The sequence below is a fragment of the Dermacentor andersoni genome, chromosome 7, assembly GCF_023375885.2.
Source record: "Dermacentor andersoni chromosome 7, qqDerAnde1_hic_scaffold, whole genome shotgun sequence".
NCBI lineage: Eukaryota > Metazoa > Arthropoda > Arachnida > Ixodida > Ixodidae > Dermacentor > Dermacentor andersoni.
This window is the reverse complement of record NC_092820.1, coordinates 146,922,464-146,947,464: the sequence shown is the minus strand read 5'-3', so window position 1 is coordinate 146,947,464 and position 25,001 is coordinate 146,922,464. Positions and strand designations below refer to the sequence as shown.

The window sequence follows — 25,001 nt, the reverse complement described above, 5'->3', positions numbered from 1 at the left end:
TGATTGATTGATTGATTGATTGATTGATTGATTGATTGATTGATTTAGTGAGTGAGTGAGTGAGTGAGTGAGTGAGTGAGTGAGTGAGTGAGTGAGTGAGTGAGTGAGTGAGTGAGTGAGTGAGTGAGTGAGTGAGTGAGTGAGTGAGTGAGTGAGTGAGTGAGTGAGTGAGTGAGTGAGTGACAGACTAGTTGATTTACTGGCAGTCAGCACAGTCAGCAGTGGATCTGAGAACCTCGATGGCGAGAGTCGCCTTGGTGACGGACTTCAGATCAGCATGCACTATCTTGGGCTCCTTAGCGTGCAGCTAAACCCAAGCGCACGAGCTTTTCCCGCCTCGCCACCTCATAAGGACGCGGTCGCCATGGCCAGGAAGCGAACCCACGACCTCTTGTTCGGCAGCAGAACGCGACACACGGTCCCGAAACCACCGCGGGCACCTTAGTGCTTGTCTCACTTAACAGACAGGAAGAAACATGCGCAAACGACGCAAGCACATAAAAGATTACTAAAGAAAGACGTGAAAAGGGAAAGAAAAGAAGAAAGCTGAGCGAAACCTAACCGCGATGAACCCGAGATTGGTGACGAGAGAAATATTCAGAAAAGAAAAGAAAAGAAAAGCAACCGAATGAGAAATGGGAGAGACGTCCGGCTTCGTTTCAGAAAGTTCCGCATATAATCGTAGAAAAAACGCCACAGGGTGAAATAAATCATCCCTGATCGTTGGCGAAAAGAAAAGAAAGAGCAAGGTAACGCAAGAAAAAAGGTAAACATACAGAACGGCTTCGGGGATCAAACAGTGGAAAGCGCGGAACGATGTGAATAGAAAAACATGGGTAAGGAAAGAAAAAAAACGGGGGGGGGGGGGGGGGGGCGTAGGCGAGAAGAAAGGGTCAGATCGCACTCCGGCGCATGTTAAGAATACGTTTTCTTTCTTCCTTTCTTTCTTTTTACTCTCGGAATGCAAAGAATCCCTCCTCAAGCGCTGTGCAGGAATATAAATACGAAACGTAAGGCCGAAGCTTCCCAAACGAAAGGACGTGCTCGCTCCTCTGACTGCAATGCGGGACTTGCAGAAAGAGAGAGAGAGAGAGAGCTTTAAAAAAAAAGAAAGAACGGAGCTCCGGGGAGAAAGATGAGCGACGCGTAGTAATGGAGGCCATTCAAGCAGGACTCCTCCCACTACAAATGCCGGCGCGCGTCATCCATCCATCAGACTCCTCGCGTCACATCCCCGATCTCGAGGCCCCGACCAGAAACCCCTTTTTCCACTTTCTCTCAGCGAGATCCCTGCGCAATCGTGCAAGTCGGTGGGTGCGCAGCGCGCCGTCTTCGCGGCCATTTAGACGAGTCGTCGGCCACCTAACCCTCCCCCCCCCCCCCCCCAGGGGCTCGAACCGCAGCTCCAGGACGAGTAGTGGGGCCCCAACAATAAATTGCCCGTTTCGGCGGACTTCAACCGCCTGGTCGCGAGCAGCTTCGCTGAAAAAAAGATGTACGCAAGAACGAGGAAAGAAAAAAAAAGTAAGCATACCTATTAGCCTCCAGGCTAGCTCAGATGATACACCTACCACACCAGAAGGGCCTTGTTCCCGGGTTTGAATCCCAGAGCCGGACGAATTTTTCCTCGCATGCGAAGCTTACCTGCCGAGCTTGACTAGGGTTAAGTGCGATAGACGGGACAAAGGAAGGCGATCGTGAGAGACAGGGCAAGCGCTTTCTTTTAGTGCGATAACAATTACACGGACACTCCAGGCACATTTATGCCGCCGGCGTCGCCGTGAGGTTCCGTATAAAGTCCAAGGGCGAGAACATCGTCGCCGTGCGCCGTATGGAATACGTGCGAGTGAAATTAAATTAAATTACGGGGTTTTACGTGCCAAAACAACGATCTGATTACGAGGCACGCTGTGCGAGTGAAAGCGTGCGATGGCGAGGCGGCGATCACGGCTCAATGTCGCACGCGCAACGGAGGAAAGCGGGAAGAAAGCGCGTCGCCTTTCCCGTTGCGAGCAAAGCTTCGGCGGCAGGGTAAGGAGAGGGGCAAGAACAACACTGCGGTATATTACACCAGTTTGTTGCTTTAATGATTTCAATTACTTTAGTTAGCGACCAACCAGTCTTCACGAGTGTGACGTGTAGTGGAAGCTCTGCAAACGTTCTCGCTCGCGCGAGCGAGAACGCTCACGAGACACAGCTGCGTAAGAACGCGGGGCTTCGTCCTTCTCACTACAAACCTGTGCTTTGCAAGTTGATCACAATCAAGAAAAAATGTCGCGTCGTCATTGTTACAGTTCGTGAAGGATTACGCGCGTGCGCAGGACGTCATTGCCTTCGCGGGTTTAGAAAAAAAAAATTTGCCCGGGAATCGTCAAAAGATGCAGCTTAATAAATAAAGCACAACATCGCCTCGAAGCGTCAAGCACCAAGACCACGTCTTTCCTATACACAATTATTTAATTTTTTACTAAATTTATGGGTTGGTACCTCTCAGATTATGTTTGTGTGTGCCTCTCTACCACGTAAGGGTGCAGTAGCGGAACAATGGCCGGTGCCAGAGTATCCTCTGGTAACTTACGCACGAAACTCTGTGCTTAAGGCAAGAGTGATTTCGGAGACGACGCGGCAAGTACGACACCCACACGCGATGCGACATTCCGAGCAAACAAAACGAAGGCAGTCACGTATATCCCATTTACACCCCCTCCCCCCACCCCAAGTCGGTGATCCTTCTCCGCAGCACATCGCCTTCTTTTTTCACGAATCGACGGATAAACGGCGGAAACGCCGGTCTCCGCACAGTGACGTCTGTGCACGCATCACAGATGACAAATGCGACGAATTTTCCTAAGTGCATATCTCGTCAGAGCACCGTAAACACGGACGAACGTGCTCGACAGATTTCTCTCTCGCATTACTCGCCATCCAGTTCCGAGACTGGATCACTCTGTTCAATCTGCGTAAGCTCTTTCCGGCCTCCGTTCACGACCGCCCTCGCTTTTTCCCTGAAAAATTGTCTACTCGTTCGCATTCTTTTCCTTTTCTTTCTCATTCTTCTTTTCTTTTTTTAAAGGGCGGGGGCGGGGCTATATGCAATCCAATCCCATCCTTGTTCTTTGTTATTTTCAATGGGGGAACAATCAACTTCGGTTCTCGTCTTCAGAAATAAAAAAAGACAGTGCGAAAGCGCGCTCGGGGTACTTCTCTGAAGAACAATTGATTGATTGATTGATTGATTGATTGATTGATTGATTGATTGATTGATTGATTGATTGATTGATTGCTGCTGATTAAATTAGAGCAGTTGAGGTTGTTCCAGCACATGTGTGGAACAAATAGAATACTCAAAGGGTTAATTAAGGTCTTGAACGTGCACCTAAATAGAGCTATACGAGGATTGTCACGCTTCCTTTTATTTTATTCATATTTTTTTGTTATAAAAGAAATCCAAAGCTTTTCCGTACATTTCAGCACAAACGGCATGATTTTTCTAACTTGCTACACCATTCTAATCATAATTTTTCTTTTTACTTCAAGGACACCTTGTAAACACTATTCGCAGAAGGCCCTCCGTCAGGCCAATAGCGGCCCTCTCTAAGCGTTTCTACGCAGCTTGAGCATCGGCTTGGGCAAGCAAATGCATCAAGTCCCGTATTTTCTCGCCACACAATTAAAGTGGCAACTACCTCCTCCGCCTTTCTAACTTTTCCAGCGCGTTACACTTTTCACCCGGAATGTCGCCTCTAATTCGCTTCCGCGTCTGGTTCAACCACGTAACTTACGCGTTCGCGCTTGAGCATAATATGTGGTTACGCCTCTCTCTTGGTTTACGCTTATGCGCCTGACCTGCTTTCGCGTTTTCGTACACTTCTGAACTGATCGCTACAACCGTTACGCAGCAAGGAGAACAAGAAGGGGGAAAAAGGCGAAAAGGAAAAGATATATCCGAGAAGAACCAGAAGTGCAACTATAGCAATAATACATACAAGAACAAAGCAGAAAGAACGGAAACGCTAAATGTACGTTACCGTCGTTCAATTTCAAGCAGATAGGTAGACAACCGCCAGGTCATTCCTTACACGTGCGCAAAAGAGTAGCGCATAATTCGCAAGGACAGCTATACGCTTGAATGACCGAGCGGCGCGCGATATGATGAAATCTAGAAATGCTCAATAGGAAAAAAGAAAGCAGCACAACAGATATCTGGGAAAGAAACGAACGAGCTTAAACGAAGCTAAAATAAGCAGAAAAAGCGTCAGGATACCTTAACTTTAAAAAAAAAAGCACGACCACTGAAGAAAAAAAGAAAGAAGGAAAGAAAGAAAGAAAGAAATCACGACCGCTCTCCGAAGGTTATACAAAACGAACGAGCAAGTCAACTGCGCGTATGCATACATTGCGTCGGGCGCCCCCCGCCGGTACACTGCCCCCCCCCCCCCCCACCCCCCGGAGAGGAAGGGCCTTCAGAAATCGAGTTTCGAAAAGTCGCGCAAGCGTGATTGATGACAAACGTGAAGCCGTGCGCGTTTTGCTATCACGCTACACTGTTTGTATGCGATTTGTTTCGGCGCCTCGCCCTGCACGATACCATGCCGAATGGTTCTGTCGTTCTCTATGTACATTTTTCTTTTCTTCTCTCTCTCTCTCTTTTGTCTGTACTTTCGAATCGTCTTGCGCACGAACGCTCTCTCCACACAACTCCACACAACCGTCGCGCGCGCACAGTCTCCGTCGCGAAAATCGATCGTGAAAACAAGATCAAAAGGCACACCGCTTCTGCGTTTTCCCAAATGAAGACGTCGTCATCGCGGTTTCAGCACGGCTGATAAGAAGAAGAAGAAGAATAAATAAACAAACAAGCATACCTATAGCAGAAAAAAAACGACAAAGATGTGCGTTCACATTGGCTGAACGTCAGGGTCGTTGCGTAATCTTTCCGATCAAATGCAGAGCACAAAGATGGAAGTTGCCAGACCTCGAACGATCTCGGCCAGTGATCATGGAGACAAAGTCAAACGACCAGCCTTTCTTTTTCTTTGTTGTTGTTGTTGTTGTTGCTGCTGTTGTTGTTGCAATGGGCTGTTACGGTCGGTCAGCGGGGAGGGGTAGTGACCTTCTAGCCTCTCCTGCACCACTGCGACGAATCGCTTCGCGAAGCTAACAACGCGTCCCCTTCGCACACACCTGCGGCGACGGCAAGGCGAGAAACGTTTGGCAGATCGAATGTTGCTTGTTGGGTCTCTGTCGCCATCACGGACCAGTGGGAGCAAGAAAACTCTTGGAAAGGGGTGTTCTAAGGTGTTTTCCTCGTGGACTCCGGTAAAAGCGACGGTCGTTTGACAGACGCTCCAGTTAACTGCTGGGTCATCCCAGGAACTAAGACGCGCAAGCTTGAGTCAAGCGTGACAATCCCCGTCTACGAGGCTCCCCTCCTTTCTGTGCGTTCAGTAAACAAAGGTGCGGGAGTGGGTGTGTGAACCGTCGCCCTCAACGCGGTTCCTTCGATGACTTTGGACGCTCCGATTGGACGAAGGTGGGGCGGCAGATTTCCCTGGCCTAGGGATCTGGGGAGGACAGAGGGGACTTAAGCGGACTTTTTAGGCTCCTCAGTGTGCTTCAATTCGGTCACGCTAGACCGATGAGACGTAAAGTTATGCGATCTTCGTGTAGATATTGTAAATAAACCGTGTACCCCTCGTTCTCGATGAGAACGTGCTCCTCCCTTCAACAACGTCCTTAGCGTGGGCACGCGATAGCTACCTCTTTTTAAATGCCCGACCCCAACCCTTACAGTAAACGTAAGGAGACGAAGAAGCAGTTTGAAAACAAACAAGCAAAATGAGTGAGGTTGAGAAAGAGTACAGGCCACTTCGTGGGCAAACATTTTTGCCTAAACACATTTCTTGCGAGCTCCGCATCAGTAAGACAAGAACGAGTGAGATGAACTGGAGTAGAACTGTGAGCCTTTCTGCAACTTCACATGTGCGCACGTTTGTGTGTGTGTGCGTACGTATGTATGTATGTATGTACGTACGTAAGTACGTATGTACGCATGTGTGTGTATCGATGTATGTGTGTGTGTATGTGTGTTTACGTGAGTACGCACGTGTGGCATAGAGCGCCCCCTCAATTCTGCCTAGAGCGACACAGCACTGTGCTACTGAACCAAGGTACGCATACTTGAGTGCCTAAATTTATGGTTTCACAGTTAGTGCTAAAACTAAAGAACTCAAGAGAAGAAAAAAAAAGCCACACCGAATCCTGTACCATACCTTGAATGTAGGGCATGCTGAGATGATACGTATCACCCTTTCTTGTATTTACAGCGAGCGGGTACGGCACCTAGAGGCCTTGACCGGAGGCTGCACTCCAAGTGCGAAACTCTCAAGACAACCTCCGCGGTTACGATAGTGCCATTTACTATTTTTTGCGCTCAGTACGCTCGTGATACCTCTGGTATCTCACGTCAGAAATTCCACCTTCCGCCAGAGAACACAACAGGGAAAGCGAGTCCACCACCTGATGAGATACTGCAGACTACGCCAGTTAAACAAAGCTAGGGTGTACATATATCCCCGTGGTCTTCTAATTACTTTCGCACCAAGATACCAAGCGCGTGTTACGCAATTCTTCCGGCAAAGGCCCGATCACGAGTAGGCCACGGAAAGACGGAGCCAATGTCGGACCAACGTTGTTGTCCGATGTAAAAGCCAACGTGGCCCTAGGGACCTTATAGGCCCTCGGTGCTGCTGACGGCCGGGCTACGCCTTATTCGGCGCGCGAGGCACGTCACACCGTAACACGTAATATCTGCGTTCGGTCCGAAAATCGCAGTTGCCACCTCTTCAGCCTAAAGTCGTGAAAGCAGAAAAATAAGTAAAAGGACGTAAACGCTTACTAAAAATTTTACTTTCTCCCATATCCTTTTTTTCCCAACCCCCCGCTGAGAGGAAGCTCGCCTCCACTTCAATGGAAGGCCACACGCGCTGCAACTCGATAAGTTCGGGGAGCATAAATCTACACTCAACGACGAGGAAATAGAAAAGCGAACGAATAAGCTTTCGCGAATACAAGTTTAGAAGCGCTAGCCACAACGTTCGCTTCGACAAATGAACGGACCAAGCATTTATCACCACCGCCTCTGGACAGCATAAGAAAGTACACCACAGGCACAGCACAAAAAAAGAAAGGAAAAAGAAAATGAATCGACATAACGAACGAAACTAGAAGCGACTTTGCGACGCGTACAGCGTGGGGCAGCGGCGTTCTGCATGTCAGGAATACGCAAATCGGTGCTCGCGGGAAACCTAGCCCAACATTGACGGATCGCGGGATCGAAAAGGAAAACGGAACGTGTATTGCGAACAGCAGTGGGAAGGAATATAAACAAACAAATAAACACACGGCGGAAATTGCGACGACGGCAAGAACAACAAGCACAAGTATTGCGGCTACGTAAATACAATTAAGATAAAAAGCAGCATCAACAGCAACAAAAGAAAATAGCATGAAACGTCAACGTAAGCAGTAGCAGATGCAGCGGCATGAGGAGCAAATAGCACGCTGATAACCATAAACATGCAGACGTCGGCGCAAAAGTGTTCGTCTGCTAGATTCTTCCGCTCCAGGGCGCTATTCTGACAAAAACGGACGAGCGTGTAGACGCATACGATTAATAGTGCAATAACAACACAAGCACAAAAAACAACAACAACAAAAATCACCTCATCACAAGCACCACCACCGGCAGCCAACAAAACAGCAAAAAGAGCAAATAGTACGCAGGTAAACGCGCAAAAAAGATGGCGCGCGAGCGAGTGGTCGTCTACTAGCATCTTCTGCTCTGAGGCGCCATTTTGACATAAACAGATGAGAGCGCAGACGCAGACGATCAATGGTGCAATCACTTCTACGCAGTTTCTTCTTACTCTCCCGCGTTCCGGTGGCGCCGTAAGCATGGGCCTTTTTGAGGAACCTACAAACGCGCTGACCCGTTGCCTTCTTTCACACTGCAGCTATTCAGCGAAGTAGCCCCCTGGGGGTTGGAAACGCTTATGTATGCAAGAGAAAAAGGCAAAACGAGAACAGATGGAAGAAATTACGTCGCGAAAGAAACAACGATGCAATATGAGAAGCACGGAGAAGCAAAACACCTAACAAAGTGCGACCCAACCAGAAAAACTTCCAACGCCTCCATTTATCAATGTCGGGGGACCAGAAAGATTCTCGACCTCCGCCTTTTATTATACTTACTCGCTTATCTCGGAGTCTGCCGCCCCCTGTTAACCTCGCGTGCCGATAACGCACCGCCATTCTTAGGCCTGTGCATACTAAACTGCGTTCTAGTGCAACTTACGCGAGCGAGGATTCATTATCATCGTCTGCAGCAGAAGAGGCCTATAGTTACGTTCGCCGAAAGGCCCCTCCGAAAAATCTCCGATTACCTCGGTGCGGAGTGAAGGGAACCCGAATTTTCTTTCCAATCTCAACACGTCATCTAATGCCTCTCCATTTATTCTATAAAAAAACGCCATGCAGTTAACTCTTATGTTCACACAGACGCCGACAGGCAAAAGAAAGATTATGCAGATCCCACGTCGCGTGGGAAAATCTACGCCGATACGAAGCATTCGGCCGCACAACGCAGGTGAATGAACGTTTTCGCTTCGGATGTGCTTCACCTCAGTACCGCCATGCCTGGCCATTCGTGGTGTCGAAGTTTGCTTGTATCGGCAGTACGGTGACGGTTACGCGACTAAACTTATCCGGCTCTACGTGGATTGACTCATGCATGCCATCTATCGGTTCACCCGGCTTTACATAACCCAAGTTTAACGCGAACCGCCACCAAGGCGATCCGCAGCAGAGCGCATATTGTCACGTGGAAGCACGATGCATGCCTGCGACGTACCCGAGAGTTAGAGAGAGAGAGAAACAACTTTATTGAGCCGAGCTCGACATCTTCTTAGACGCCGTCGATGGAAGTGGTTCCCTCTTCACGGGACCCATATCCTTCCCTATCCGCCTGGCCCTTAGAGATCAGGACGAGCTGGTCTTCCAGGGCGGTGCTGGTTAGCAAGGTCTCCCATCGCTCGGTAACGGTGGATGAGGGATGGGGTAGGGTAGCGGGGCAGTTAAGAGGTGGGGGGATCGCCTTGATGAAATCGCATACTCCAATGACGTGTTGGAGCGTGCCTAACTGAGTTTTGCAGAAGTTACAATCCTCCTCGTACCTTTCCGGGTATATCTTGTTTTGAAGGTAAGGGTGCGGGAAAGATCCTGCCTCTATTTATCTGTAGATCGCTTGCTGTTCTCTGCTAAGCAATTTGTGAGGATCGGGGTAACGACGTACCCGAAACGGCGAGGTTAGCGAACAGTCGACGTCATTCTCAAACATCCGCTCCCAGCAGCCTTTGCGGGTGTCACGCGGAGTGTGTCACTGAGGCTATTCGGATGCCAGACAACCAGTGCTGTGCTACTTTTCTACAATTTCCTAAAAAACCGCATATTACACCTCGAGTAGCGCGCGTAAAGACTTTCGTTCGCCTAACATTTCGAGCATAACTGCGAGTCGGCCTAGTTTGAACAGATTCATATTAAAACTTTTTGTGCGCAAACAAACAGGGACGAAGAATAGGGGCAACACAAGGACGAGCGCTTTCCTTGTATGTATTTCCCTGTAAGCGCTCGTCCTTGTGTTGCCCCTATTCTTCGTCCCTGTTTGTTTGCGCACAAAAAGTTTTAATATAACATTTCGAGTTAACATTAAACGGTCTCTTACTACTCAGCGCAGTCAGCCATGTATTTCAAATAAAACCAGCTCACTATACGGGAGACAAACGATAATACGCGTGAATACGAAAGCCGCGCCCAAAATTGGCGAGCGGAGAGCTGCGCCGACCACTCGCGAAAAACGTTTTCTTTTTTTTTTTTTCTCGCCAGCCACATATTTCGATTATACGCGAGCGACCGGAACCACGAACCACTACAAGCTGCACTCGAGTAAGAACGAGCAACAACTTTCAGCTTCGAGAGCGTATACAGCGAGGCTAACCATAACAATACGTACTCGGAGCAGCCAGTTGAACCCCCTTCGCGATACTGCAAGTGTAAAAGCAGCTACGATTGTTCGTTCCGAACACCGAAATTCTTTTTTCCATTAGACTCCGCTCTTTCGTACAGACACGACGCCCACCCAACTCACACTCGTATATTTACACACCGGCAATTGAATAGAACCGGCGCCGTAGGCGTAAAGAAACGGAAAATTACCGAAGATTAACGATGCATCTTATAACGCTAACGTCGGAAGAACCACCAACCACGCTATTTTCTCCCAAGGCCGCAAGTTCCGCTCACCGGCGCGATCGCGTGTAGAAACGCCATATTTCCGCATTTTCTCGACTATTTCTTTTAGGTCTCGATTCTTTCTTTATTATTATTATTATTATCTTTTTCGTTCACTCGACCACGGCCGACGCGATTGTTCGAGGAGATTTATAGAGCAATACGGCGGTAATGGCCGGGCGTATATCTCGCTTTATTTAGCGAGCTACGACGCCTCGCGAGCGCCATATAGTTCGGAAAGGTGATTTATCTGCGAAAAAAAAAAAAAAAAGACGCTGCCTCTTCTCCGGCTATAGCTGCAGCACACGCGTAAGCAGGAAAAGGAAAAGGCTCGGGAAGTGTGAAGACAAGCTTCAGTGTCTGTGTCGTACACGTAACCGCGGCACCACCGGAGTGCAGTGATTCGCACTGTAGGTGTCGCGTAGCTTCCGGCAAATCCTTTCTCATCGCGCGCTCCGGATCCGGCAGTGTAAGAGGATTGTTGTCGACAAGTGCGTGCGCTCGACAACGACAGCAATAACGACAGCGTGTCAAAAAAAAAGATTACCACAGCCGAGAAGGAAACAGTGGGCGTGTTGCGATTCTGGCCAGCATTTTAAAAAGACCAGTATATACGCCGTCTGCTACGAGCGGAAGCTTCCGAGCTCCAGCAATAGGAACGCCGTCTGGAAGACGTCCCTGCGACTTGACGCCACCTGGCGTTGACAGGCAAAAGCAAAGTGCATATTGTAGTTGTATCTTTAGGAGCAGAAGCTTGATGTGGGCGAGTTGGTTTAACATGCTTGAAGAAAAAAGCGCTACAAAGACGCGGACTAAAAGAAAAACATGTACGACGGACAGGCGCTGTAGACGGACAGCGCCTCTCCATCGTACATGGTCTTCTTTTAGTCAGCGTTATTGTAGCGCTCTTCAAGTATGTTTAACAATTTCCGCGTTTGCAAACTTTTACAAACAACGCAACGTATAGCGTACACCAAACGCATAAGAAATCGTGACTACCTTTTCTTGCACGAGGAGCTGCGGGTTAATTTTGATGATCTCGGGGACGTATTCTCGGCAGCTCAATTTCGGCGATATCACCATTCAGAGCGCCCTTACTGGCTGGTTGCAGCAAAACCGGACGAGCCAATCAGCTGGTCGAGCGGCATGTGTCGCGTGAAAGCGATATGCTATCGCCGAAAGTGATCGTCCGAGAATACGTCCCCCGTAGCTTTAGGGTAACGTGCCTCCAAATCAGGATAAACACGAGAGCTTTCGCATTCTGCACGTTTCTGCCCCCGTCTAAATACGGTCGCCGCGGCGTGGCATCGAGCCCACAACATCGTGCTCGGCAGGGCACCGCCATGAGCCACTAATGCCAGCACGGCGGGTAATTAAGGGTTGATTGTTTAACCTAATTAAGGGTTGATTGTTGATTGTTGGTCAAATTTTCTTTACGCCGCATGCCGCCGTGGCGACTACAACCGAACCGAGAATGATATAAGCCACAATTCGTGTCGATTCTCGACAAGTTAAGCCTCGCGTGCGCCCTCCAACGCCGTTTTATTCTTCGCACAAGCCCCAACAGAGATCGCTCGACACTCAATAAACCGACCTAACAAAGACACAGAGCAAAAAGCTTTTTTTTTTTTTTAAGTACGAACGAAACTCGAATGAACGAACGTCTTCGCAGTAAGAAACCCTTCCACTGCTCTTTTTTTTTTTTTCGTTAACTTTCCTTGTTTATTCTCACCATTTCCTAGCGCTCTTTGGCCATTATTGCCCCATGCGCCGTCACAGACCCCACACATCATCGTCTTACTCATTCTCTCTCTAACTCATTCTACTCCGCTTCCCCGCTAAAACTGCTAGTCTTGCCTTTTTTGTTTCCATTCCCGCGTACTCAAATAACGCTGGCTCGGCAACGGCCGGGAACCGCAACTTGGCACCAAACCCACGCCTCACTCCAACTATAACCCCTCTGTATGTGTAGCAGCAGCGTAAATTCGGCGCTTAAACGTTCAGGGAGCCGATAAAGACGGCGCCTTCTGTCGCAGCTCACGTTTCCATCTGCGCTCCACAACCCTCTCCACCCCGCCTCACCCCCTCCTGCTCTTTCTTTTTGTGTGTGTGTGATATCACATTTTTTCCGGATACATTTATCCGCCTTCGTCCTATCAGTCGAGCGTTCCCTCGCGTCGCACTGTACACGCACTCCGGCGAGCTTATTTCTATCGCTTAATCACAATGTACTTTTCATTTTACCCACTTCTCGCTAGATAAAAAGAAAATGGCGGTCAACTGTCTTCCTTTTCCCCAATTTTTCCCTCGCTCTTGCTACAACTCGCTTCCTTCTTGCTATTAGTTTACGTCAAATATAATATTTCCCCGTCCTTCCCCACCTTCACCCCGCTTTCGCGACGACTTTCCCCTTCGCCACTGCTGCTTTCCCCAACTTTCCCACTTTACCATTCTTCGTATCTTCTCCCTTCGAATTATTCCTTCGTCAGCACTTTCTTTTTCGGTTTAAGACGCGAGGCGACCGACCCATTTATTAAAGCGACAACGAACCGACGACAAGGACGACTACTACAACGCGGTTCGAAGTGGGGGGGGACGGGGAGGAGGAGGTTGCGGAGGAGATCGACAATTCAATGTCGTCGACTCGGGCCCTTCGGGCGATCAAGAAAAATGTCCCGCCTCTCCCTATATTTTTCTCCCGTATTTTTCTTCCTTGCCTCAATTTTTTTTATAGCTGCCGCTCCGAAAAACACACATGTAGAGAGACATCGAGTTGTGGTAGAAAAAAAAAGGGAGGGAGCATGGGGAGATAAATCTCTCTCTGAGCCACGTCAGCCATTACGTACATCGTTTTCATTATCGGACACGGAGAAGAAATGACCTCGTCTCTCTTCGAAGACAAAATCAGAATAGGGAGAAAAAAAGGAAGTATGAGCGAAGATAAAGTAAAGCATCGAAGACGCGAGGAGCTCATTAGATCTTGACAGATTCGAGAGAAGGATTTTCGGGCTGCCGCCCGAGAACCCTGACCTCCTTACAGGGACACCGCCCTTCCCTCCCTGCTTTCCTTGTTCTCGTATATAACGCTGTCGAAAGCATAAGATGAAAGGGGAATGTCGATCCAAAGGAGAACTCAGATCGGCGCGTTCCCCATCGCGGCTCTAACGGGAGATGTAAGGAGGAGAAAAACACATCTTTTATTTATAACACTCTCGCACGCAGACAGAGTAAAATGTGACCGCAACGGAGTTGATCCCTTAGCAAAGGGAATAAGAAGCGCGTGGGCGAGAGAGAAGGGAGGCGTTCACGGGAGAGGCAAGGACGAAAAGGGCAAAAAAAAAACTATAGTTTATTTATAACACACTTGACACACGTACGGAAGACAATATAGTACCGCAACGGAGTTGATCCCTAAAAGAGGAGGGAAAAGAAAGGGTGTTTCTTGAGAAGAAGGGGATAAGAATTCCGCAAGAAGTCGCATAATGATGACGCCCGACGATGACCACTTGCGCTGACGTGTACGCTGGACTCGGCGCATTTACGATTCATTTATAGCTAGAACAAAAAAAAAAAGAGTCGTGCTGTCTCGATCTCGTTCTCTGTCTCCCCGATAGAAAACTACAAATAAGCGCACACGCCAAGAAAAATGAGATTTTCTTGCTGCGGTCTGCAGAACGCTGAGACCGCCGCCGTAGTGAGGAAGTCCATCGGTCACTGACGGTTACTAGAGGGTGAGGGTAGGAGGAGCTGAATTTAACGCGGCGATATCGATAGAGTGGCGTATAATGCACGGGTTACCGCACGACTCACAGAATTAAGTATAGATGCCGCTTCCTCCGGAACCTGCAGAGCTGTCAGGCCGTTCTCTTCTAGGGTATATATACTCAAGGTGATTCAATGTGAGCACCGTCTTTCTCCTGAACTGCTGTCGTAAAAAGCTTTCAATTTACTTTCTTTTTTTTTCCGCTGAGCCAGAACGTGACTTCAATATCAGCTACAAGTAAAGGGCGTGGACTTTTACCAGAGATCTGTGATACAAGACGTACTTTAAGCGAGTACTGAACCGACTCTCGGGCCTGGTGAAAAAAACATAGTCGGCGGACTGCGTACGTTGCTGCGAACATCTCAGCAAAGTTTTGCTGTCGTACGCAGCGCGTGGAGTTCGTAAGCGGAGTGCAAAGTCATCTTCCTCTCAAACGCTCTCTTTTCAACAGAAGCCTGCTGCTCCGCATTCTCTTCTGGACGACGTTAATCAAGAAGGCTGTTTGGATCAGTGCGCTTCTTCCTATACTGTTACTGCGTATATTTATTCACGAATTTCAATAAACAGGTTGAAGTAAACGAAAATGTGCTTTCGAATTATCGGTAATAATTGCGTACTTCCGGAACAAGCCGACCATCGTCTGCTTGCTCTCGGCCGCGGCCGCCCGCGTAGCAATTAAACTTTGGCCATCCTGCCAATCGGTGTCGTAGCCCTGGAGACCCGCTAAGTTTTACTAGTTTCGAACGCTCAACTAGTCTCGAACCAGGCGAAATTTAAGGTCAGACTCCTGGACGCTCCTGCAGTTAGACGCCTCGGCAGACTGATTGATAGTGCTTCAAAAAGTGCGCAACTTGGACGTGGCTATCATCCGTCGGTGGAGCTGGTGAAGGACAAAGCTAGTCCGCACCACGTAGCACGGCGAGACTGTAGCACATGAGCGCGATCACGCACTCAAGCCCTGTCGCGCACAGAGCAAACGCTGCACATATACGAGTTGCATGTGGCTGCGGGAGCATACGCATGACCTCCGAGATCACCCCAGCACGCGCGCGGGGTTAATCTCGGAGGCCATGGGCTACGTAGCGTAGATACCGCGGCCGCCGCGGGGTGCCGCGACGAGTCCACCGGCTAAGCGCACTGCGGCTCGCTGAGGACAACCGCGTTTGGCTTACGTCTGGCGTGTACGTAGACGCCAAAATCGGAAGTACTGGCAGGTATCCTAACATCCAACATCGAATTTCAACTGCGCGCCACGGTGACATATAGAAGGCGGGCACGCCCCATTCCACCGCAGCATTCGCTGTGCGAGGCATTGAACAAGGAGCGTAAGCACCGCGAAGGCCGTGTTTGATTGCCAATAACTCCGCTTCTGCTGAACCCATTGAAATAAGTTTTTAGCGGCGAAGTATTTCTGCAATAGCTTATTTAAACGTCGAGTGCATTTCCCCTCTTCGATAAAGAGTGGTTCGGGGCCCCTTCGAAACGACTGAGAGCACACCAGTTCTTTGCGAGCTAATTATACGACTTACAACTGAACTTTTTTTGCGCAAGACACACCCAGCATATAGAGTTAATACACATTTACTATTGTGGATGAGAGTGCGCATCTTTTTCGAGGAACCAATTTCTCGCAAATCGCCGGCCCATCGTGATAACTGCGAAAAACTTCTTTCACGCAGAAACCGGGTCATTTGCATTAACAGGCGACTGCGTTTACAGTCGTTACCTGAAAGCAAAGGCGTGCGAACTGGCGCTCCCAGGGTCTACAGGGAAGCATAACGAGAAAATTTTTTTCTTTCTTGCTTTTTTTTCGCATGCGTCGTCTTTCTCTTTTCTTTTTTTTTTTTAAATTTTAATCAGACCAACTCTTTAAACATGTCACCATATGAACATCTGCGTTCACCGCGGCCAATCGAGCCACTTGGCTTCGCCTGTACCGACGAAAATACTGGTCGCCTAATTACACCGTGAGTAGCTTTTGTCTATGAACGCAAAACAAACACATGCAGAACTTCTCTTACCTTCATTGATGGACAGGGAAAATGTGCGTTCGGAGACGGGAAGGATGACAAATGCACATGAAAAAGACAAAAAGAAAAAGATTAGCAAAGCTACGCAAAAGTCATAGCACGCATACATCGATAACAACGTCAAGTTAATAGTGAAAGCCCTGTAAAAGAACGAGGATCCAATAACACCATTTTTAGCTCCTGATGGAGTAGTCTGGCACGTCAACTCAATTTTGCACTTTTTTTACACCAGCAACAAGTCGGAAGAGTTTATGACTAATCCCACGTCACAGCGCTTGAATGTCGTACGTCGTCATCCGTCCGAAACAAACGGTAACCCGCTTACGGCGAGTACATCTAGCCGTTGAGTAGAGGATAAGGACATCGCCGGAAGCCGCCTCAATTACCCTCTCTCCCTCGATGCGACACGCCAGCGCTCGCATGCACCGCATCAGACGACCTACCCCGTCTCGAACGACCCTCTCCTAGCACGCTTAATTCGACTCTCCTTCCCATAGCGCCTTAAGCTGGATTCCCCTAATGGTATTCACACAACGGACACATCATCGCTCGCGGTAAAGGGACACTGAAGGCAAGGACTAAGTCGACGTGGAGTCCTAGAATAACATTCCAAAAGCCTAGCGGCTCTTGTTTCGTGACAAGAACAAAAAACAATGATACCAGGTACAGGCCTGTTAATGGCAAAGGTTCCTGTTACTAATGGTACAGGTTCCTGTTACTAAACCCGCAGGCGTGCCAACACGAACACAAGGTAAGAACGAAAAAAAAGTACAAACGCCAGAAAGCTCGCACAGTGGCTTAAAAAAAAAAGAAATACACATTAGTTACATATGCGCACGTTCGAGGGAAGGCAACGCCAGCCCATAAATCCCAGACCCACGCGGGCACTCGCGACAGATAATTGTTTGGGCATGACATTTCTTCTTTGAGCAAAATAATCGAGGGCTGACCATAGGCACGCGCTACCGCCTTTGTCGATACGCCAAGCTTCCACCATGTGGTGCTATATGCCTGAAGGCGTTAAAGACTCTCCACTATGTGGCTTTCCTTGGCTTCCTCGGCTTCGTAGACGAGCTTAATTCACGTGGTTGCGATTACAATAAGGCGCACGGCGTACGCGTGCGAACAATGGGAGCGATCAACGCAGCCCTAACCAATCCCAAGTGTTTGTGTGTGTGTATATATATATCTATATATAAACACGCGGTCAGATAGGCGTCAGACAAGCCCGCGCGTCTCCCGCCCGACAATGCACGCGGAGCGAGCATTCACGTTCTTCTCGGCGCAGGAGTCAATGCCGACGACGCCAGCGACGAGGCGTCCCATGTTTACGCAAATCAGGCCGCTGTATGCAAAGGCTCATTATAGGGAGGCCCCCGGGTGAAGGACGCGTGGTTGGGCGCACTGTCGTGTCTGAAAAAATAAACGTCTTACACGCAAATCCCCGCATCTCTTCTCGGACGGAGAAGGAACGCGGCGAAAGCACCCGATTATATATATGCGGCGGCGAGGAGTAGGGCACGCGAGTTTTTCGTGCGGTGCGAAAAATGCAATACGACGGTCGGACGGAAGAAAGAAAGAAAGAAAGAAAGAAAGAAAGAAAGAAAGAAAGAAAGAAAGAAAGAAAGAGAAAAAGAAACGGCTCAGCGGGAGAGAGACGAGCTTCCTAGTGACGATACATGTCCTAAAAATTAAATTATGGGGTTTTACGTGCTAAAACCCCGATCTCACTATGAGGCAGGCCGTAGTGGGGGACTGCGAAAATTTGGACCACCTGGGGCTCTTTAGCGTTCACCTAAATCTAAGTACACGAGGTTTTTTTCGCATTTCGCCCCCATCGTAATGCGGCCGGTATTCGATCCCGCGACCTCGTGCTCAGCAGCCCAACACCATAGCCACTAAGCAACCGAGGCGGGCTATACATCTCCCGTCCAGTCGTTTCTCCAAGGTGCTTCCGCGTCCTTTTTTTTTCGACGTATAAGTACGAAAAAACTATAAGCTCAGCAACAGGTAGGGATATCGAGCTTTCAGACCGTGTGACGCTCATGCGACGTAGATCTCTGCAATAAGTTGGAAACTAGGGCACAACCCTTCCGGCCCTTGCAAGTCGTAATCGTATTCGTCAGTCTACATACTGAAGCCCGCTGCGTAGTACACCGGACATTTCCGGGAGATCTCCGGCCGCAGCGCGGCTGTCTGCAGCAAGAGAAGCCATCTTGGTGCGTGCAGATTTCCTCACTCATCCCGTTACTCCTAATAACAGGACCGGCTGCGCACCATGAGCTCATCAAGTGACCCGTCCAGCTCCGAACTGTTTAGTTCAGCTAATGAATATGCTTCGCCCGCATTTTACTAACTGCCACTAACTAATTGAATACTAACTGGGAGCGAACTCCAAGTTAGTATTTGTCTTCCGTCTGCCGCCTCCGCCCAGCATGCCTGCAAACTTCCTCATATCGTTTCGACGTCAGTGTATGAAGCGCACACTTTCGGTACATCTATCAGCGTCGGAACTCAATAAAACTGGCTGTTATTACGCGCCATGTTTGTCTATACACTCTCGTCTCGGCCGTGTTTTGAGCGTTGTTATACTGTCAAGTTCAGAGCTGTCATCAAGCAGCCGATTAAACCCGCTTTCCGTACACTATCATTACCGTGGGCTACTATTCCCCTCCGCCGTCTTCGAGCGGATTCCTCTTTCTTTGGCGATCACTCTATTAAGCCCAATAGTGCTAAACCTAACCTGTAATCTGCTGAATGTTATAAAGGACTTGTCCAACTCCGTTACTTTCTCCTAATGTCAACTAGCCTATCAGCAACAACCGTTTGCTATCTAACCCGCACTGTGATCTTCCCGTCTCTTGAAGGTTAGGCCTCTCAGTACCACATCTACGGGTCGTTGAGTATTTTTTTTTCTTTGTACTCGCGTTTTCTTGTTATCGACCAAGTTCCATGGCCCGCCATAGGATATATACCTAGAGAATAGCGTTCGCTATTTAATCCGGCGTTGATATCAGGCCGTAAGCAAGCCACTTTTTTTTGTCTCGGTTACGCTTTATTCAAAAGTATACGAAGCTGAAATTAACAGACACTAAAACTAAGGCGGATATGGCAATTACCTTTCCCGCAATCAACTGTACAACCCGCCCAATTATACACGCTCCGATAGCAACGCCACACCGAGCAATGCTACAACGTGAAGGAACCTTAAAAGAAGAAAAAGAAATGCGGATTACAACGTCGACCAGCGAAAGAAAACTCTACAAACGCAACGAAATGGCAAACTACGGCACAATAAAAAAGAAAAAGCGCAACCACAGTCAACAAATGCCACGTAGGCAATAGACCGTAGAATAGAAGAAAGAAAACACAGGGGAAAAAATGTTTAGCCGATAACATGTACCAATATAACAAGCGTCTCTTGACGCGATAGTCGTTTTCTTTGTTTAATCCTGTTCTTAAGGCCGCCGTTTATTCCTGCGTTCGTTAACTTCATTTAATACACTTTTTAAGCGTTCCGAAGCAATCACTTATCCTTTTTTTCCATACCCTCCTGTGATGATGACGATTACGCTAGTTTAGTTTAGTGTTTAATAGCGCCGCAGCTAATATTGGCTATACACCTCTAGCCCTCCTTTTTTTTTTTTTTGCTCGTCTCGACATTAGAAGAAAATTTGTAAAAAGTAAGCTCCCACTTCGAGCCCCTTTCCTCAGCCGACGCAGCGGTAGGCTGAGAAAAAAGAAATTGACTGTGACCGGTTAATCTTATTCGAATTTCCTGCGCGCTAAATAAAGCGTCTAAGCAGTGTTACCAAACCGGCAGATCAAGGGGCACCGGCGCGAGCGATGCCGCAAGTGCTGAATGAAGTGTCCAAACAAAAAAAAAAAAAAAAAAAGGTAAACGCAGAGAAGGAAAAGAAAGAAGAAAAAAAACGTTAATTGATCGGCGATCGATGAGATCTGTCTTAAGAAGAAAGAGAGAGCATTTTTATTTTCAACAGCTAGGGAAATGCGAGCGCACGGACGCACAGAGGGAAAGAATAAAAAAATAAAATAAAGGAAGCAATCTTTTGTTCTCCAGGCACCGCTAACACAACCGCACCAACTTCCGTAGCAGAGGCACCAGCGGGGTTCACCGCAATGTCCTATACATATATATATGGAGAGAGAGAGAGAGAGAGAGAGAGAGAGAGAGAGAGAGAGAGAGAGAGAGAGGGAAGCACGAGTCAATCGCGGTCACCGGGGGTTTCCACGTCCCGCTTGGCGCATTACTGGCGCAGGCGCTGGAACAGAAAAACAGAGAGAGGGAGAGCAACATTTTTAGTGACGCTTGGTCGGCGTAATCGTAAACGGGACGCCACCAAAGCGCGAGTTCTTAAGCACCACGGAGTCCAAGGACCGAATGAGGGAAATAATTGAGGTAGCGGGAGAAGAGAAAGAAACATCCCCCCCCACCTAATAATAGAATGTCTGCCCTCTCCACCCCCACCCCCCCTTCGCCCATTGTGGTCGAGACAGAAGCACAAAAGATCCAATAGGTAGAGGAGAAAGATATGAGGGGGGCCCGGATAAGGAAGGCCGGTTAACGTACAAAAGAAAAAGATATGACGGCTATAAGAAATGCCACTGGGACAGCAACCCGGTTAAGCGTCTCATTTCGCGCCTCGGTGCTTTCCTGAATAAGGGGATTAGTCGCGGCTGCGAGCACCCCCCGAAACCTGCGAGCGCCGATCAACCGGAAGCCGAAGGCAAAAAAAAAAAAAAAAATAGAGAAAGAAACGGGCACGAGCCATGTGCGTATAAGGTGGGCGTGTCAGTAAGGGAGGCAATTACAGACCGCAGCGAAGCGAAGTATAGAACGCTAAGAAAGATGACCCTCGGGCAGGGCAGCGGCAGCAGCAGCAGCAGCGGCTAACAAAGGCGACGTAATTGGGGGAGATAATTGGAGCAGGCGTCACAAATTAGGCGGGGACAAAAAAGTAAGCAAGAAGAAAGGGAAAGGCAAAAAAACTCGGTTAGGACGTCAGCCTGGAAACGCAGATGCGCATAAGCGTAAGGAAGGTTGACACAAAACTCAGAGGTGGGCACGCGCATATCCACGTCCCAAGTAGCCGCGAGGAGAACTCGAGAGCAGCAAGCTGCGACATGAAGACGTGTCGGATCAAACGGGGTAAGCAGGCGTCTATACAACCAGCATCAGCAGGTGTTACATTTCAATTTCTTTCGTTTGCTTCGTTGAACACGCGAAATAAAAAAAGGACAGAAAGAACACGAGAAAAAAAAAGCAACTTCATCAGGGACGCGTGTGCGTGCAAAAAGCTGAAACCGGTGCTACATTAGAAGAGGCATGACAGACATGACAGGCACCTTAGATCAGAGGTCAGTGAAGCAGTGGTCACGGTCGTCGACGAGGAAAGGACGCTGCGCAGTATCAAGCGCACAGCGTGTAGAATAACTTGAAATTCCTGAAACGCATTCGACAAATATCTTTAAAGACACGAAACATGAAGATGATGACGTTTGCAATGATGTTGATAATGGCGACGGTGGTAATGACGATGATGACGAGTGTGGTGGTGGTCTCATTTCGTACGTGTGCTAGTTGTGCTTTTGCGTCTTTTTGCTTTCTTACGCACACGCGACAGAGCATGCGAATTAACAGAAATTACGTATTATTCGTTCTCGCAGGTCCTCCGTGAAAGACGCGACCGACGGCTGGCGCGAAAGGGTCGGCCAGTGGAAGGGGGTACTGGTTGCGGCACATCCACGCAGCACGAGTTGAGGTAAGCCTTCGACGAGAACAGCCGGCGACTGCTCGTGCTGCTCCCGCTGCCAGACTCGGAACGATACTGAATGCTCCGCATGCTAGGACCCGCGATCGAGCTAGCCCAAGCTGCCTTGACGCTTTAGCGTACGTACGTGCGTATACTATGCGGCGTGCTAAAAGGAATGAAATGAAAAGAAGAATGTAAAGTCATTGTGAGTGCGCTTCAGCCAAGTCAGAAAAACGCGTTGTACGGGCAGGCGCACGAAGGGATTAGAACATTTTGATCAATCGGTTGGTTGGTGAATCCATCTGTCGGTCGGTAAGACCGATAAAACGAAGCAGCGTATCGCCATACAAAATATCCACTGCCAGAAAGGAACACATTAAAGTGTGAAGCCATTTCTTCAGTTCGACAAACCTACAGAACATTCATAATATTATCAACTGTGTAAACGCCACATATAGTGAGGCTACGTTCGAGCCGCTCACCTGACTACCATGTATGTGGATCTGTGGTCAGCACCATAGATCCTGGTTAGATTTCATCGGACGTCGCCAACTACACGTGTGTCTGTAACTTGCACGCACCAAATGTTCTATGCCTTAAGAGAACTTCTTGCTGGGCAAGTTGGTATTGATTCAATTTGCCTATGTTTAAGGTGCCAAACAATAACAGACAGCACACAACAGAGGACAACGGGATATATATATATATATATATATATATATATATATATATATATATATATATATATATATATATATATATATATATATAGTGCACCTGGTGGAACACAATGACGGACCTCCTCAAAGAGTAGCGAGGGAATGTTAACGCATTTCTCTGGCATTCACCTCCAAATCGCCACAGAGTTTTTCTTTTTGGAAAGTGTTGCCCCACTTATATATTTAAACCCTTACCGATTTTTTTGTCTGGAAGCACACTTACGCAAAATTGCCAGCGCAATGACGTGACGTCGCACCAGACGGATCACTTCAGGAGGTCAGACCTTATACAGGCACGCCGCATCGAAGTTGATGTTAGCTAATCACCAATGCTGTTTCACTCATTACAGATTTGTTGCGATAGCAATTATTTTGACACTTCAAGCGCATTCCTGACGTCAGCCTCGCCGTGAGGTTCCGTACATTCTAATTATTCTACTTTGGGCACACACGTCTCAAACGCGGAACCGAAGCACAGTAATAACTAAATTATATTCGTTAAGAAAGAATGCTGTGCTTAGCATCGGATTCGCAATATGCGTCCTCAAATTCTATACGGCTATATTCACTCATGCTTTAAAACTGAGCTAACCCTCGTGAGCGCAGTGAAAAGAACAATCCAATCCCTCATTCCGTTCATAAGCAAGCCAGAAACTTCAATCACAACAGACAAGTACGGCGTAGAACACACTTCCACGAAAAGTATCGCGGTAACGAAATCCAAAACACGACGCAAAATGCTAAAAACAAAAGAAGAAAAAGCACGCGCCTAAAGTAGCTTTCTTTTTTTGTTGTACACCCGTAGTTAAGCCCGTGTCCCTCACGACGAGAGCCAACGCAAGAAATTAATGATCGAACGATGTCCAGCTGCTGCGGCTCTTTATTTGCCGACCCGCCTCTCCACAAGTCCCAAACACAAGAGCCAAACAGCTATACGGAGTTCGCCAACGAGGAGCAAACGCCGTTGTCAACGTCCGCTATAGCCACGTACACCAGCCACGTTCGACCAGATCCCTTTTTAATAGGCACCAATCCGGCGTCGTTAGAGCTTGGCCCCCGCTTTCAACTTCAAAAAGTCGAGCTCGAAGCAAAAGGCAATAAGGCGAGCGGGTGAGCGGATACGGGAAAAGTTCGCTAACAACGAGCCCCTATAACGGGTTCGTTCTTGCTCGTTTATTTTTTTTTTCGATCGTTATTCGTGCTTGCTGCTCATTGCACAATATAAAGCAGACACGTTTCTTTTATATTTCCCCCCGCACTAAGCTTGTCTCTTTTAAAACTGTAAAGCAGCTGGTGTGCCAACAGCGACCCCCGGGCAAGCGGCTTCGTCCTCGATAACGTAACTAACGCAAGTTTTCGACACCACACGTGTTTTTTTTTTTCTTCAAGCTCTCACTTCCTTTTTCTGTGCTTTCAAGTCGGTTTTACTACAGCTAGAAACCTTCTTCCGGCAGCAAAGCTAATTTGTCGAACAGGCCACGTTCGCTTTCTCAAAACGTCCACACTGGCGACAGCTTAATCTCGGTTCGCCCGTCACGACAACTGTGACCGGGCGGCCACTCTTGCGTCTTTCCGCCAGTGTAGTTGATGACAAGATGCGGTGGATCACATCCGCGTAGGTTCCCTTAAAAATCAACAGCAATTTTTTTCTTGAAAACGGCGAGAAAATGTTCGCGGTTCGTGAACAACGCTGTCATCAACATGCGAGCAGACCATTACAGCGCTGTATGCAGCATAAAGCCCACACAGTGTGTATGTGCACACATACATTGTAGACTATAGATATAGTGTGTCTGGATTTTAAGGCTCCCCCTATTATGGCCAGCCTGTGACGTCATAGAACCACGCAACGGCTCGAAGAGGCTGGCCATTGGGCGAATGTTCACGACAACGGGTTACTTCTCCCTGAGAAATCGCGCTGTCACGCACACTCCTCTAGAGTAACTGTACAGGCTGCCTTCAAGGAGGGATGGGGGGAGGTGCAGGTTATACAGTAACTTTACACTCTCCCAAGCGCCTGAAAAATGGAGAAGCGACAAGCGACTATTGACAACGCGACCCACTCGTCCTCTGTCAATTCCTTTGTCGCTCTCTGGCACCTTTGTCATACCCCAGCCTTGAAGGGTTGCCGACGTTCCACCCCGTAAAGAAGAAAAAAGCATGAAAGTAGCAATACATAGGCCGGGTATTGCTAACGCCGCCGCTCAACCAGAGAGGATATGTAGCGTTGATGAAGAATAGGGAAAGTAAGCGTTGTGTTCTTTGTAAATGTGTTATTATTAGGTTTTTTTTTTTTTCAGAACTTTCTGCGGGGACATATTCTTTAAAAGGCATCGTACGCACTCCAGTACGTTCTCAGTTTCAAGGA

The 25,001-nt window shown here is 48.3% G+C and overlaps 2 protein-coding genes across 5 annotated transcripts in view; one reads left to right on the top strand and one right to left on the bottom strand.

The window, feature by feature from the left end:
• The window catches only part of LOC126534485 (ninein-like protein), a 496,791-nt gene that overhangs the window by 246,070 nt on the left and 225,720 nt on the right, over positions 1 to 25,001 (bottom strand). The window lies entirely within an intron of this gene.
• The window catches only part of LOC129385563 (XK-related protein 6-like), a 266,099-nt gene that overhangs the window by 126,651 nt on the left and 114,447 nt on the right, over positions 1 to 25,001 (top strand). Inside the window, exon 2 of the mRNA XM_055072243.2 lies at positions 21,829 to 21,923. The gene's annotated coding sequence lies outside the window, so the exon portion shown is untranslated. The remainder of the gene's footprint in view (positions 1 to 21,828; positions 21,924 to 25,001) is intronic.